The following is a 12,359-nucleotide window of genomic DNA, read 5'->3' as shown; positions in this document are numbered from 1 at the left end:
CTTCCTCTGGTCTCCACATGTGTACAGTGGACATATACACATACATATGCATGTGCTTGAGCCATCTCCTGTGTACATATATGCACAGCCCTCAAAACATAGGCACAGAAAAATATAAATAAGTTAACTAGTATGTGATCCTGTCATATATTTTTAAAAAAAGAATTCTAGTGTCAGCCTTAGGGCATGTCTCAGCAGTACAGTACTTACCCAGCCTGTGTAACACTCTTAATTTCATCACCAGCATAGGGAAAACAACAACAGCTACAACAACAACAACAACAACAACAACAACAACAACAAAATGATAGTGAACAAATTTGAAGTGTTGAAATGTGTGGTCAAAGATACTATTAAAAGATGAAACATGACCTACCCCTGGAATCAATGCAGGTGTGGCTGCTGTGTCACATGTGCGTCAATAGGTGACAGAGAGGAGAGAGGCTATGTATATTCTCAGTGTTTCGACCTGTGAGATTCTGAATGATTAGTAGCCCAACATTCCCTGAAAAAAGAACCTGAGATGATCTGGTGCTGGAGGCTTGGACAGAGAGCTATCCTAAGATGACCACTAGTCTGAAATTATGTAAGTCTGGATGGCTACTAGGACTGGGAGCAAGGCAGAGACTAGAAGAACCCCACCTGGGACTGAGGGCCCCAGGTGGGAGTGAGACCGAGACAGAAAACCCTTGCATAGGGACACTTGGCAGGCAGGGTGAGGAGTAGCCCGAGATGACCATTAGACTGGGCCTCGAAAGGGAGCTAGCCTGAGACAACCACCAGTCTGGTGTCACATAGGCTTCAGGGTGGAGTGTAGCATAACATAACCTAGATTACCCCTTTTCAGAGCCACAGTGCATGAGCAGGGCATAGCACTTCTGAGACTACTTCTAAGATGACCCCCAGATACTCAGAGACCCCAGAAACCCCTAAGAGGTGCAAGTAAGTGGTGGAGAAATGAAAGAGAGAGAGAGAGAGAGAGAGAGAGAGAGAGAGAGAGAGAGAGAGAGAGGAACAGAAGGATGTGGACTCAATGAAGAGAGGCAGAACTGGAGACTCAGGGGTAGTAAGGAACAGCCTGATGTGCGTGATGCCACCTGGGACCACCGTGGGGTCCTGGCCTATGCTGCCACCTGGGGCCATGCCTAGGGTCCTTGACCTTGCAGCAGAAGGGGACTGTAAATTACCACCAAAGGCCAGGCAAACGTTCCAGGTCTGGGCTGCTGTCCGGAGACATACTCATATCTGAGGGCTGTGCAGAACTGGTTCCACCCCTCATCAGGGTATCATGGGAGTGCTGGCCCTGGGAGCATGACAGCAGGAGAGCTGTCCCTGCTCCTCACTTGCTGCAACACATGGGAGAGCATGCCCCGTACCTCACCTGGACTGCACAGTAAAGCTGTCTCTGGATGTGGGTGTTGCTGGTGATCTGGCTATGAGCATAGGGCAGCTAGCCTTGCCTTTTGTCTGCTGGGCTTTGGCACAGATGAGGGAGAGACAACCTCCTTCTTTTTCTTGTCCCTAGCCACCTATGGCAGACAGAATAGCTGGCCCTGGGGTCATGAGAGTGGGAGACTGGCTATGTCCTTCATCTGCTACAACACTTGGGAGAGCAGGCCTTGCACCCCACCTGGGTAGCAGCGTGGGCTGGCACTGGTAGCAGGGATTGCTGGTGAGCCAGCCTGAAGGGCATGAGAGTGTGAGAGCTGGCATTCCTCAGGCCCAGAACCAGGGCTTTGAATTAGCCCACCCCAACATCTACCCCATCTATAAACTGCTGGAATACATGAAGGGGCCAGTCCTACAGACTCAGTACTACAGGATCTTCATGACTCAGGGCACCAAAGGGTATCTAAGAGGAATCCCAGTGAGGTTGCAGTATTGATAGAGTAGAAGAAGTCAGAGGCTTCATTCCAGACCAAAGAGTTATTGCAATGAACATTTGCAAGCAAAGACGTGTGGATAAAAGTGTAGGCATAGTGTCAGGCACACTGTGACATAATAGTTTCCACAAAGAGATTTTTTTTTTTCTATTAAGGGGGAGGTCATAAAAGTGGAAGGCTGGTACAAGGGGAGGGGGAATGAGAGGGATTGAGTGCATGGTGTGAAATTCACAAAGAACGAACAAAAAGTTTTTTAAAGAGAGAGAGAAAAACATCTTTAAAAAATGAAACATGGACTAGTAAGTACTTAAAATTTTTAACCACATCAGATAAGTGAGCATCACCAGTTTAAATGTGTAGTATAAAAAGCATTTAGGTTTTAGTGTTATATTGGAGATTATTTTGGATTGAGGAACTGGTTGGCTATAGAACTTTGAAGGGTTGAGACATTCTACAGTTGTCTTAGGTATCATGTTAGAGGTTCAAAGCAGAGGGCTACTTTTTTCAAAATGTTCTAGAATTTCATTACTTTTATTAGTCACATGGACAGGGGAGGTTTGATGACTTCAAACTTTATTAATTAATTAATTAATTGGTCCAGATTCAAGTTGAGTATGTGAAGATTTAAAGATACATGTTGAGTTTGGTTGGATTTACTAAAAAGAATCAGATTTGCTGTTTTGAGTTTTAATTTCACGGGGAAAAAGTCATTAGAAAATGTTTTGAGTTTAGATTTTGTGGCGTTCCTTTCCTGTAGCCCAGGATGAAACTAATAGCCCGGGTTGCATCTGTTTATCTGCTATCTCTAGGGCTGTTCCTGCTGCTGTCAGAGGCTCCCTTGTTATCTAGCTGCTGGTCCTGCTCAGTCAGTTGTACAGGAATGTCAGTTCCATTAATAACCCAAGGACCGGGCAGGCAGATAGTGGAAAATGGGTGAAGAGAGAGAAATTGTATTTAACCTGTCTTCTGAGTTGTCATTTTCTAGATTCCAGCATAGCTGGGTAAAGGCAGACTGAGGGTGTGACGGCACATCCATTTCTGACAGAAACTCACATATGAAAGGGAGAAGCAGTCTGATAGCAAAAGAAGAATGAATGGAGGGACTTAGGCCAGAAGTCGGAAAGGTTACAAAAACCCATGCTAGGAAGAAATGATGTAATCAAACTATTTGGACAAGGGCACTGACAACTTTGCCAAAATAGAGTTCATGTTGACTTTAAATATTATCATTCCTTCTTTGGATTTACTTATTTTATGTATATATGTACGCTGTAGCTATCTTCAGACACACCACATGAGGTTGCTGGGAATTGAACTCAGGACCTCTGGAAGAACAGTCAGTGCTTATAACTGCTGAGCCATCTCTCCAGCCCCAATATTATCATTCTTAATGTTTCAAGTGGATGATATTCCTTTTATAAGAAGTGTGTTTGTGGAAGAATTATTTCCTTATTTTAAAGAGTTGGTGTTTTGGCTATGGGCTAGTCAATGACAAAAAGGAATGGATGATCCCTTAATGTGGAACAACTCAACTACTGCAGTTCTCTGTATCTTGGCTGTTGTTTTCTTCCTTACAAATCCATGTCCAGTGTATTGTAGTACTTCCTTCAAATCTGTTTGTTAGCTGGGATCAGCTGGGTGACTCTTCTATTGGTCTTACCTTGAGTCTCATGTAGCTAAAGTCAGATGACAATTGTGGATGAAGGCCCGTTGGGATGACTTCACACATGTTTCTTTGTTCCTTATGGCCTCCACAAGGTAGCTAAGGGAGCAGAAAGGAGGACAGATATGCTGAGTCCTCTTAATGTCTGAGCTCAGAAGTCTCAGAGTATTTCTTGTGATACATTCTCTTGGTCAAAGTCAAGCACAGGGCTACCTCTTAATCAAAGCCAGGTGAAAAAGACTGCATCTCTTGGTGTGAAGAGAAGCAGGATCCCACAGAAAGGACAGAAGGTCTTGGTACTCCCTTGGAAAGTCTTATTTACATTTTGCATTCTTCCCATCTCTTACTTAAATTCAGTTTTTCTTAATTATTTTAGAGAATTATGAACTAAGTTTGCTCTCTCTCTTTGGCAACGGCCCAGTGAACATCATTAAAATTTTTGTTTTGTGCCAGGGGCTTCAGACTGGCCCAGGTATGCTCCTGGTTGGTGGCTCAATCTCTGGAAGCACCCTGGGGGGTTGCATCTGAGAGGAAGGGCAATGATGGGAATGTAAATGAATAAAATAGTAAAAATTGAAAAAAAATTAAATGTTTTATTTAGTTGTAATTGAAAAGTATTATATTTATGGGGTATAATGTGATTTTGATTTATGTATGCATGATATAAAGAATCAGTCCACTTAATTAACGTATATGGCAGCCTATCACCTTATGCTTTTCATTTGAGAACACTAAATATCTATTCTTTTTACAACCATATTATCTTTTATTTTTGACATTATTATTTAATTAGACTATTTCCCTTCTCTCTCCTCCCTGATTTTTTTTTTTTCAAATTCATGGCCTATTTTTTCATTCATTGCTGTTACATGCATATATGTATGTGCATATACATATATACTTCTAACTCAGATTATATAATGTTGCTTGTATATGTATGTTCAGGACTGCCCATTTGGTATTGGATAGCCAATTGGTATGCTTTTCCCAGGAGATGACTATTTGTCCTGCTGTCAGCATTCCTCAGTTGCATGGAGTTCCATGGAGTGAAGTCTCATGGGCTTTGACCTGATTACCTTGACATGTCCATTGCTGTTGTCCATGTTCAGCTCAGGGTTAGGCAGTTCTGATGGTGAGACACTATGTGTGTAGCTCTGGCATCACTAGGGAACACATTCTCATGACAAATTCTCTGATCCCCAGACTTTTACAATCTTTCTATCCTCTCTCCCACAATATTCCCTAAGCTTCAGGTACAGGGGATATTTTGTAGATGCATTCATTGGGACTGTTATCCACAGTTCTACATTTTAATTGCTTCTGTTTTTTTTTTTTTTTTTTTTTATGGCTGTTGGGTGTTGCAAAGAGAAATTTCCTTGGTGAGGGACAANCATTCATTGGGACTGTTATCCACAGTTCTACATTAGCTCTGCATTTTGTTTTTTTTTTTTTTTTTGTAATGGCTTCTGTCTGTTGCAAAGAGAAATTTCCTTGGTGAGGGACAAGAACTATACCTACCTGTGAGTATGAGGACAAATGTTTACATTGTTTTTAAGTATTATGCTGGTTTATTAATATGGTAGTTATGGTTTCTCTTCCAATACTCATGGTTTCAATAGCACTGGTAGTTGACTAGGTTTCCAGTAACAGGCATGTTTTACCTCTTGTTTCCAAATTAGAGAGATGTTGGTTAGCTCTATGATAGGCATTCCACTACTGCACCCTAAAGGTTGTCTTGCCATGCCAGTTCTTGTTGTGGCTCATAGGTATGATTGCTGGTAGGACTATAGATCATATAGACAAAGCTCATCCTTTGGAGCTTCCATGCTGCCATCTAGTACCATGAAAGCTAGTTCTCAGGGAGGAGGCATCGAGGTCAGTTCCATCTCTGGGGTCTCTGATCCCTATTCTGAAGTGCGCAGTGTGTTTAGACATAGGAATTTACTTTCCACCTCTAGGAGGCAACCAAGGGCAATAGCAATATGATGTATGTTTTGGGAGTCGCTTGGACAACCCTGACCAACAACTCTAAAGCAAGATTCTCATGTCTGGTGTTGGGCTTTTTTTTAAAAGATGGTCTTTGGCTCTCATAGGGAGATTTGTCAGGTCAAACTAGAAAAATTATATTAAACTATATCTATATATTTATGTACAGGTGTATTATCTTTTAAAAGAAGATAGTAGTATGACTCTTTATGATTTTTTAAGATGTCCCCATTGTTCATTTACCCTCCTTTTCTGTATTTACCTCCCTCCCCCTCCCCAAAGAAGCCCTCCTTTTCCTATCTCCCCATTCAGATCATGTATATTGTATTACTCCCCTTTATTCTCTTCCATCCATCTTTTGTATTTACCTTCATCCCATTCTTTTTTTTTTTTTTTGATTTATTTATTTATTATATGTAAGTACACTGTAGCTGTCTTCAGACACTCCAGAAGAGGGCGTCAGAACTTCTTATGGATGGTTATGAGCCATCATGTGGTTGCTGGGATTTGAACTCCGGACCTTCGGTAGAGCAGTCGGGTGCTCTTACCCACTGAGCCATCTCACCAGCCCCCATCCCATTCTTTTAGCAGTTTTGAAATATCTGTTAACTGCCATCACCATACAGTGTACCATCTACTGCTCTAGCATAATGGAACTTTTGATGTGAATCTGCTTTCCTCCTCCTCAGCTTTTAGTGGCGATCTTTCTCTTCTGTGTTTATGGGAGATCAATTTTGTTAGAGTCCGTATGTAAGGAGGATTATAGAATACTTGTCTTTCTGTGTTTGCCTCATTTTACCTGGAATTTCTTTCTTATCTTCTTGTCTGTTTGTTTGTTTGTGATATTTTCATCACCAAATGAATTTATTACTATTAGTAGTATACATTAACTGTCAGCGTATTGGAGTAAACCTAATTATTGCTGAATTGTAATGAGGAAAAAGGGCATCCTCCAGCACCATGACCATCACACAGTAAAAAGGTCCTTCTGGTTTTAGGATCCACAACTAGAATGGTCCTTAGTGGCTGGCCTCACTTTAGTAGATAATTTATTTATCCAGTTTTCCATTTTAGGTCCTTAGGAAATAACATTAATTCTCAGTATACACAACCTCTCACTGACTGGCACCTCTGTATTTTATACACAAAGCCTGTCAGCATAGGAAACAGGTCATGCTACCCAGTGTTCTTGCTGAGTTAGAAAGAAGAGGAATGAGCCTGAAGCTTTTGGTGTAGCCCTGTGCTCCCAGCCCTGGTGGTTATAGGGCAAGGGAATGAGGGCCTCCTGACAGTGATTTGTAAGGATTAGAGCTAATGAGCACAAGAAACCTGTCCTGAGCAGAGTAGAGCCAAGGATAGCAGTGTCCTTTAGGGCCCCAAACTAGATCCTTTATTCAGTTCCAATGTTAGGTTATAAAGCTATTTTCCAAGTCTATGGAATCATTTGGTTCATTCTTCCAGGCTTCTGAAAATGAAAGCTAAGGTTTGGCAAAATGATTTGTAATAGATCACGTGAATCATGTTCAAATGAGGTCCTGTGAATTATTCTGAGCCATTTCCAAAATCTGAGCCAAATCCAAAATAAGCTTAGCAGCGACAGTACATTTGAGATGAGAAAAATTGACAGGGTGAAAGGAAATCTGAGAAAGGAGAAAATCGATTTGTTCTTTCCCAAGCCCTCCCTAACCATTGGTTGATGATCTGAGTTTCTCTTCTTGGATCGAAAGAAAACAAGAACATTGTGGCTTGCACATAGCCTGAAGAGGAGGAGCAAAGCTTCTACAAGTCCGTTGCCACCTCAGACTTAGGCCGACAGTACTGGATAAAACCGACTAAAGCAATACACAAATATTTTGAGCTTTGCAAGCAAGGTAGGCACAGAGGCAGCTACTCAGATCTATTGGATAGCACTAAAGTAGCTGTGGGTATTATGCAGACAAATGGAATGCATGTGAGTAAAAGTTGATTTACAGAACTAGGCAGCAGCCTGAATTTGACCTGTAGGCCATGGCTTGCCAATTTGGTCTTGAGCCTTCTTGTCTCAAGTTTTTAACCCAAAACATGGCTCTTCCTTCCCTTGAATGAAGTGATTTTGCAAGAGGTTACTCAGTAGTTTTATTGAATGATGAATAATTGATGATGACATTTATGCTGCTGTTTACAAACAGCCCATGTGTCCCTTGGCTGCAGCTTGTTATTTTGCCTTTAGTATAAGTGGCCTTTTTGATTTCTCAATCTCAAATGCTTTTGCAGAGATGAATCAAAGCAGAGCTGGAGACTTGTTTTAAAATGCAGTACACAACTGTCTCAAAATGAATCATTGGGTTTGAACTGTGGAGGTAGGGGTGATCTGCAGATGCAATTCTTTGGTCTGGAGAGTCTGAGGCTGGTAGCCTGGCTATTGGAGAGGTGGAGAGTGGCCAGGTCTCCAGCGCCGTGTGATTCACATTGAACCACGTCATATCCTAGATATGGTTAGAATGATAGCATAGAATGAAATATTACTGGTAATTAATGAATTTAATAATAATTATATTGTTATTATTTAACTCAACTAGTATATACATTAACTGTTGGAGTATTAGAGTAAACCTAATTGTGATGAGGAAAGAGGGCATCCTCGGGCCTCATGACCATCATAAAATAAAAAAGGTCTTTCTGGTTTAGGGTCCAGGTCTAAAATAGTATCTCTCTCTCTCTCTCTCTCTCTCTCTCTCTCTCTCTCTCTCCTTCCCTCCCTTCCTCCTTCTCTCTTTCTGTTTTGAAATGGATTTTTACTGTATATCCCTTGCTGTCAAGAAACTTACTGTGTAGACCAGGATGGCATTGAGTTCACAGAGATCTGTCCGTCTCGGTCTCCTGAGTATTAGGATTAAAGGTGTGTGTCACCACACCCAAGTGGTAATGTATTCATACAAGCAGATAAAATGGGAACAATTTCTCAAAGTTTAGAGGGGCCAGTGTCTGGAATTAAGAACACAAAGCTCAGAAGAGTTATGTTCCAATCATAGGTTGTAAGACCTAAGGTATTTAGTGTTATACTCATGTGTTCCTGTATTTTAAACCCAACATGAGTCAGGCCTTGGGTTGCAGTAGAGTTTTGAGCTTTTCTGGTTCTAAACTGAAATTCACACTCATTTGTCTTTATGACAGTGCTGGGATTATAAAAGAAAGGCGTGATTCCACTTTTGAAACAGGGAGTTAAGGGTTAGAGATATTTGGGCTAAGGGTACCCAAGCAAGACTCTACTTCACAGGGCAGTATTTGTCAGTGGTCCTGTACAGAGAAATTGATAGACTTCTCCATGAAGCACTCTCCCTAAAATACATTCCCTCTGTTGCTCAAATTCAGTTTGGTGTGTTACATTGACTGCAACAGAAGTATTCTGATCTTCTCAAATTGGAGAGTGCCTCTCTGCTTTTTACCTCTTGCCCCTTATCTTACTTCGTTGCATTTCTTGTTTTGAACATCTTTCTTGGCCAAATCTTAATCTACCCAGAATTTAGAAAATATAATGCACTCATTGACCAAAATCAAAAGTTTAATGGCATAACTATTAGAGAGGAGAGATGAAGAATTTACTAAGTTTACTTAAAACTCTATTTTCATGTGTCTTGCTAGTCTTATAGCTAAATGTATTTGTCTTGGCATGCTAAATAGGGATACTGATACAAGAATTGCCTGGGTCTTATATATTATTCAGTTAATTTGGATTTATACAAATTAATAACATTTATATAACAGAAAATTATTCTCCATCCTTCAAACATAGTAGATATCAGAAAAAGCATTGACTTTGAAGTCAGATTAAGACTAAATTAATTTGGTTGAGAAGTTGCTTTGGTCTCTGTGTGATTTGGGTGAGTTTTTCCCCCATTTATTCATGTTGGCTTATCAGCCATGAAAATGTGACATAAAATGATATGCCGCTGCCTTGCAGATCATAGGTAAGATTTAGACTGAATGATGAAAGGACACTCTAAGCACACTATCTGTTACATGGTAGGTGTATTTTTCTATTTCTATGACAAAACACTATGACCAAGGCAATTTATAAGAGAACATATTTAATTGGACTTGCAGTTTTAGAGGGTTAGAGTCCATGATGGCGGAGCAAAGGCATGGTGGCAGAAATAATAGAGAGATTTTTCATCTTGACCTGAAAACAGGAAAGTGGAGAGCAGAGAGGGGGAGACATGCACTGTTACTGCTTTCCACACCGGGAATGGCAGGAGTCTTTTGAAACTTCAAAGCCTATCCCACCAGGGTATACCTCTTCTAAGAAAGCCCCACTTCCCAATCTTCTCATAAAGTTCCACCAATGGGGATCATCTCATTCAAAGGACCACAGTAGGTTGTCAGGGAAGGAAACTACTTTTGTTATGAAAATAACAAAATTGAGGTGAGGGAGACAGTCAGTGTTTTTTTAGTTCCCAGTACACATGCTGAGTGGCTTACCTACCTGTAACCCTAGCTGCAGAGCATCTGACATCTGACATCTTCTTCTGGCTTCTTCAGGCACCTGCACATCCCATCCCTCTCTAACACACACACACACACACACACACACACACACACACACACACACAGAGAGAGAGAGAGAGAGAGAGAGAGAGAGAGAGAGAGAGAGAGAGAGAGAGAGAGAGAGAGAGAGAGAGAAACAATGTTACTTCTACCGTTTCTGTTTGGCTCTGAGATCTCTTTGCTAATAACTGTATCCCAAGACCTTACCCTTATCACTGAACTCCATTCTATCCTCTACATTCTTCTATTCATTTTCATTTCCTATTCCCTCTATGACCAACCAATCATGAACTTAAGTATATAGCTTAAATAAATTAAATTAATTCTTGCTATACATAACATAACAGAAGTGAATTCTATAGATGTACTGCTTAGTGGACAAAGTCAAATACAAAAGAACCTAGAACTTTGGGGACATTCAAGAGCAGCAAAAACTAATTTATATAGTGGCCTGAGTAGTGGTTATTTTTACTGCCTGGAAAGATGCCTAGGTGAGTCTTCCAGGTTTTTGAACTCTTTAGATCACAAACACAGTTTGTGTATGTGTGATAGAGAATAGATAGATTTGTTCCCTTCACACTTCTATACTCTCCCAATTGTAACTCAGTAAAACCAAGTAAGATATTTACTAACTTGCAAAGCTTATTTTGTCTTAAATAGTCACTCAGTGAGAGATAAGCTTCAAATTGAATGAAAATATAAAGAAAGGTTGTCAGTCTTACCATGTCGCTAAGGCTAACTTTGAAGGAAGGCATAACATGTCTTTTGAAAACTACAGTGGACAAAGTTCATAATTCCTACAATTTTCACTATTGCTTGCCATATTACCTGAACCCTTGCCTGTTTCCAAAGGGACGGTGGGAAGCCTTGTGATTTAGTACAGTTTGATAGGTGAGATGTCAGGGGATAAAAGTAGTGAGTGGGATACAGTCACATCAGATTGGAGAAATAGCTTGGCTTTAAAAATAAAGTTTTGTTACCTATACTCCTCCCTTTTCACTTTCCTTTTGTCCATCAATTTTACTTTGAGATGAAATCTGTAACTCTTATAGATGCTACCAACACCGTGCAGCAAGTTTACCAGATGGCATTTGAATCTTGGGTGTTCTGTGAAAAATGGAAAGACCAAACACATGCACAAATAAATGAAGGTTGAATTAATCTTTATAATTAAATGGAATATTACCCTGCTATGACTGATTTTAGCTTTCAAACTAGATCTCATGATAATTTTTCAGTGAACTGTAATTGTATTAGTGTGGCTTTTCAGATGCCTGAAACAAAACACTCTAAAAATGGATTTTGCCAAGTTACTTAGAAAAATTTGTTAGAATTTTTAGTTCAAACATCTCTGATACCCATTTGTGATCTCACTTTTTGATTGCCCTTTATCATTCTAGGATTTAAGTGGTATTTTCCAGAAACTGGGTTGAATCAAAAATTTCTGAAGTATAGTCAAAAACTGGTGTGTGTGGGGAAATATGGTAGTATTGTTTCCATCAAGTACTCATAATGTCATAATAGTGATGGTTACTAGGGAAGTCCCTCCAGAATACTGAAGAGGCAGATGAGTCTCATTCCTATGAATGGATAATGCACAGTCAGGGATCCTAAGCAACAGCCCCAAAGCCATGTAATGTTCCTTGTCACTTTTCCAACTTCCCATATCTACCCACCCAATTTCTAGATTTCTCCTCTTCCTCCTCCTCTTCCCCCTCTGCCTCCCCCCTCCTCCTCCTCCTCCTCCTCCTCCTCCTCTTACTCCTCCTCTTATTCCTCTTCCTCATCCTCCTTCTTTTTTGAGTCCAGTTTGTGTTGGCCAGCTAGTTGGGTTTTGGGCCTGTCCTGGTGCATGGTCAGTTTACCAAGGGTCATATCATTTAAGAAAACTGACATCCCTTGTTGCGCCCTCTCGACCAGCAAGAAAGACCCAACCACCAGTTCTTCTAACAGCAGTTTATTCAGGAACCTTGAACAATCTTCTCCCCCGAGCCCTGGGCTACAAGCCCTTTTATACTCTCATATCCACTCCAATCGCGGCAGGCCACGTCACCTCACCAGGTGTGCGGCCTCAGCCAACCAGAAGAGCGGGAACATATCACCACCAAATATGGACTTGTTTAGCACAAGCTCCATAGCCAACAGGTGCCATCTTTAAGGTTCCACTTCCAGTAGCCCAGGGGAGGGGCCGTGGCCCCCTACATATCCCCCTTTTTTCTTTTGCTGCAAGCAAGCTACATGGGCGAAGGTAGAGGTCTAATTCCCCATATGCAAACATAGGGGCCTTACACAAAGCCTTCCTC

The 12,359-nt window shown here is 41.0% G+C and overlaps 1 protein-coding gene and 1 non-coding gene across 3 annotated transcripts in view; both read left to right on the top strand.

Annotated features, from left to right (window-relative positions):
* Positions 1 to 12,359, top strand: part of Phex (phosphate regulating endopeptidase homolog X-linked) — a 228,383-nt gene that overhangs the window by 113,405 nt on the left and 102,619 nt on the right. The window lies entirely within an intron of this gene.
* Positions 372 to 503, top strand: LOC115063214. Its single transcript, XR_003843097.1, has one exon. It is a non-coding gene; the product is annotated as a small nucleolar RNA SNORA17 (small nucleolar RNA).

Source organism: Mus pahari, chromosome X (genome assembly GCF_900095145.1).
Source record: "Mus pahari chromosome X, PAHARI_EIJ_v1.1, whole genome shotgun sequence".
Lineage (NCBI taxonomy): Eukaryota > Metazoa > Chordata > Mammalia > Rodentia > Muridae > Mus > Mus pahari.
The sequence above is the reverse complement of the archived record's forward strand: the minus strand, read 5'-3'. Positions and strand labels throughout refer to the sequence as shown.